Genomic DNA, 4,935 nt, shown 5'->3' on the forward strand with positions numbered 1-4,935 from the left:
TATAAAAACTAAGCATATTTGCCTCCTTTTGGTTGTGATCAGTGATGCGATTCGGCACGGGTGTGATTCAGCGCATTGTATAGATCAGTGTAGATTTGAATTTAAATTTGCTGGCGGACAGAATGCGGCCAGCGTTGAATCATTGGAGGCTCGTGTATAATCAAGGTTCTACTTGCACGTTATGGAGAAATGTCCAAGGAGATAAATGTCACGGTTAAAACCACCTGCTGGAAAATAGATGATCCCAAAATGACAATGACACAAAAATTGTGACAGAACTTAGCGGAGTACATTATTGTTTGAAACAATAAAATCAAATTTCATTTAACTAAAGAGCGGCAGATTATTGGCGTGACAGTGCAAGTACAGGTACTTGTTCAAACAAGAATTCTTTTGTGGAACAAACTCCTATGGTGCTTAAACTGATTCCAACTTGACAACCTGACAATTTTCTACTCAAAGCAATGAGTCATATTAAGGTGTCGAAAGTATTTGTTGATCACTACTCAAAGCAAAAAATCTGTGGGATTTCCTTTTCTGATGGTGAGTTCTACTTGCACCGAGTTCTTCTCCATCCGTGCGTGGGAACAATTCTGAAAGAAGGAATACACCATCAGCACAAAAATTTAAGATCAAAATAAGTCCCTGGTGTTTCACGAACTAACTAATCATACCGTCAAACTTCCAAGTCACTGGGTACAGAAGTTTATGCTCTAAAATGGACGTGGCATATAGTGTTCTTCGGATTCAGATCAAGAAGCATGGTCAAGTGACATCCTACAGCATGCGTGTGTGCTGCTTGATCCATCAAATGGGGAAACAGTTGCATGTATGCTGACAAGTGCACTAACCTGCTACCAATTGTTGAGATTATCACTGAGGTAATCCGGCTCAATGGATCGGTAGGACGAACAGATGGATCGAGCGACATAGTATGTGCTAGCTATCTCATCACATACGACAATTCAAATTACTATTACGCCTCTGAAATTGTAGCAAATAAAGCATTAGTACAATGAATTGCTAAGTAGAAAAAGTTAGCGACAATAGAAGCATGTCTGCTATCCTGTTTCTTCGTATGCAAACATGGTAGAACTACTCCTGTTTCAATGAAGCTTACAACTAAACACGACCTACACTAACGTCAGATAACAGCACATAGAGAAACATTTCTTGGATAATCATGAGCAAAGTTAAATGATGTGCAGAAGTTTACATAAAAAAATCTGCTACAAGATTGGCAAAATCCAAACTTGTGCAAGCTAGATACAAAGAGTGATTTGGCTGAATGCTTAGCTAGCTATGCTACTGAACAAAGTTCTCTATGTAACCGAAGTTTCGATAACATACAGCATGAAGCCATCTCCACTTACCAAAGGGACAACCACTTGCAGCTACTTCAAGAGCTCCACATTTCCAGTTCTAGTTAATTCAATGGTGCCTTCTAATCCACCTCAATTCCTTAAGAGCTAAGTTTACATCTAAGCAGTGTTGTTCATCCAAGAGCAAGAGCATGGGAAGGGGGCAACCACCTTCTACTATTTTCGGATTGTGCGGGGTAAGAAGTTCAGATCTGAATTAGGAGGAGACACTCCAGGTAGTCCTCATTGTGTATATGTGTGTACTGAAGTGGAGAGGCGTAAGCACACCGCAACAATGTGAGGCTGGCAGAGGTGTCTCGTTCCACTCAGAGTGAGATTTGATCAGCAATGAAACGTTGAGCACCAGAGGACAAACAAACGAGCAGAGCAGGTAAAGGTCACAGGCTCACAGCTTGGATTCTTGAACCCTTTACTCTGGCAGGGCAGTAGCGACAGAGAAGAGAGAACCGAGGACGCCAGAAATGGAGAAGGAATGCACAGCGCATGTGTACAAGAGCAGGACAGACTCGTTAACAGGGGGGACTTATTGAAAGCAAAAAGTTCAACTTTGCTGAGTTAGCAGCATATGCAATGCGTCAACTAGTCAACCAAATCCATCGAAAAATTGATAGTTTGCAGGAAGCAATTCAATGCTTTCCCGATATTTCCCTTTCCTTGAAAAGAGAGACAGCAACAAAGAAGTAGTTGAAGCTTCAAGTGAGATGACCTTCCCATCAACTTTAGATAAATAATTTCCGGCCTTGGCAATCTCACCTTTTTCCAACAACATTCTGATGATAATATTTATAAGACAGGAGTTGGGAATTATACCACTCTTCTCCATTGATGAAAACATACTGTCAACTTCTTCCACTGATCCTTCTTTTAGAATATTTTTTATCATTATGCCGTAAGTAGAAGCATTAGGCACCAACCCACTGGCTGATATTGCAGCAAACAAATCGTTAGCTTCTTCTCTTCTCCGAACCTTGAACATTGCATTAATCATGGCATTGAGTGTTATAATGTTGAACTTTACATTCATTGCTCCTAATTTCTGGAACAGTGCGATCGCTTCATCTGCACAATTATTTCTACAAAGACCTCCAAGTATTATATTGCATATGGAAATGCTCACTGTTATACCCCTTTCGATCATCTCATGGAACATTTTCCTTGCATCAACAGTTCTTCCAGCACGAAACAACCCATCCAGTATGATGCCATATGTAACAGTGTTAGGTTTAATTCTCTTACGCGGCATTTCTCTAAATAGAATCAAAGCATCATTGATCCTTCCATTTCTACAATAGCCATCAAGAAGTGAACTATACGTAACAACATCAGGCTCAATGCCAGCTGATACCATGGCATCAAGCACTCCGAGTGCTTTACCCATCTGGCCGACTAAGCCATATCCGTCAATCAGTGAACTGAATGTAATGACATCAGGTCTCCCATCTATGCTTATAACCATTTCAAAGATATCTTGTGCATCCATAACCCTTCCTTCTTTGCATAGAGTGTTTATTATTGAACTGAAGAACGCAATGTCAGGACGAGGAATACCTTTGTTCGTCATTTCAGAAACCAGCCCCTTAGCTTTAACCAAATCACCATGCATACAAAAGCCCTGAATTAAGGAGTGATAAACAGTTGTGTCCGGCTGAACACCCATATCAGTCATCTCATTGAACTTGTCCATAGCATCGGCCAGCCTACGCAATCTGCAAAATGCGGCTATTACAGTGGAATAGGTGACTACATCAGGACTCACTCCTTTTTCCCGCATTTCGGTAAATATGAGCATAGCTTCACCCATCATTCCATGTTTAGCATATGCATCAATTAATATGTTGAAAACATAACAGTTGGCTGCAATACCATTGTCTTCCATTGAATTAAAGAGATTAATCATATCAACAAAGCATCCTTCGGTGGCATATCCATGAAGCAGAATAGAGTATGCGATGATATTAGGTTTGAGGCCTTTGGCAGTCATGGAACAAAAAATGTCTAACGCTTCTTTGCTTCTTCCATGCTTGCAAAGGGAAGTCATTAACGAGCTGCAAGTAACAATATCTGGTATAAGACCCCGGGTTGTCATTTTTCTGAGCATTTTAGTACCCTCTCTTAACTGCCCTGATTTCGAATATCCATGGATCATGCAATTATATGTCACTTCATTGGGTTGAGCACCATTATCAACCATCTGCCGAAGGACAATCTCTGCCTTGTCCATTGCTCTGGCCTTGCACAAGGCATGAATAATCGAGTTAAATGTCACGACATCGGGCACAACCCCTTGATGGATCATTTCATGGAATAGATTGCATGCCTTGCCTGTTTCGCCCTCCTTGAAGAAGCCATGGATGACCGTGTTATATGCCACCACATTGACAGAGCAGGCATCTCCCCCTTTAGCCACCATCTGGAGCAGGTCGAGTGCCCGCTGACTCATGCTATTTTCACATAAGCTCTTCAAAACTATGGAGTATGAGAAGGCATCAGGCACACAGCCAAGCTCGGGCATCCTATGAAGCAGCACGTTGACAGCCTCATCTGTACGTTTGGCGCAGCAGAGGCACTTGAGGAAGGTGGTGGCCACAATCTTGTTTGTCTTGAGGCCTGTCCTGAGGAAGTGGCCAAATAAGGCAAGCCCTAGGTCCGGGCGACGCGCACCGCAGAAGCAGCCCATGAGGATGCCGTAGGTGTGGACTGTGAAAGGTGCCACCTGCGGGCCGGCTTCTTCTCGGCATACGCGGTTGAAGAGGGCAAGGGCGAGGGCAGGGCCATCTCTGCGGCTGCGGAGGCGGGCGCACGGGCGAGGGCGGCAAGGAAGCCGTTCAGGGAGCGGCTGGGGACCGGGGTGGCCTGCCGCAGCAATTCGTCGAACAGGTTGTGTGCTTCTTCCGGGGTTAGCGTCCCGGCGCGGACGCGCTCTGTGGCCGCGGCAAAGGCTTCGTGGGGAGACCAGGGGCGTGAGGGCGGCGAGGTGGAGGTGGAGGAGGAGCTGCGGCGGAGGAGGTGGGGAAGCGACGGAGGCGGGGCATCGGCGAGGTGGAGGATGAGGAGTGGCGGAGGCGGAGGCCGGACATTGGCTAGGTGGACGAGGAGTGGCGGCGGCGGCGGCGGCGGCAGGGGAAGCCGGAGATTGGCTAGGTGGAGGAGGAGGCGGAGGCCGGACACTGGCTAGGGGGAGGAGGATGAGCGGCGGCGGATGGAGAATTGGAGATGCGGGACATGGGCGTGCTCTAGCTCTGCACTGAGAAAGGAAGAATGGCCTTCCGTTTGTGTATTCGTACGCACTCACACAACTTCTATGCTTCCTTTCACTGAAAGCTAGTACAAATGAAACAGGTAGTTTAAAATGAAATCTAGAAGAAAAGGTTTCTGCCTCGTGTACCGAGGCAGAAGTGTTAATTCCATCATAATTTAGGGCCTTCGTTTCAAGATTAATTCGTTAGAGCATCTATAGTTGCGATGACCAAATCCGATCCCTTAAACGCCCGCGGACGCGCCGGCGCGTCCGCGAACACTGACCGTTCACGTCTCAAATATTTGATTCTACAAC

The 4,935-nt window shown here is 45.3% G+C and overlaps 1 pseudogene; it reads right to left on the reverse strand.

The window, feature by feature from the left end:
• Positions 1–249: 249 nt before the first annotated feature.
• On the reverse strand, positions 250–4,651 carry LOC123180160 (protein Rf1, mitochondrial-like; annotated as a pseudogene).
• Between the last annotated feature and the right edge of the window lie 284 nt (positions 4,652–4,935).

The sequence above is a fragment of the Triticum aestivum genome, chromosome 1D (genome assembly GCF_018294505.1).
Source record: "Triticum aestivum cultivar Chinese Spring chromosome 1D, IWGSC CS RefSeq v2.1, whole genome shotgun sequence".
Lineage (NCBI taxonomy): Eukaryota > Viridiplantae > Streptophyta > Magnoliopsida > Poales > Poaceae > Triticum > Triticum aestivum.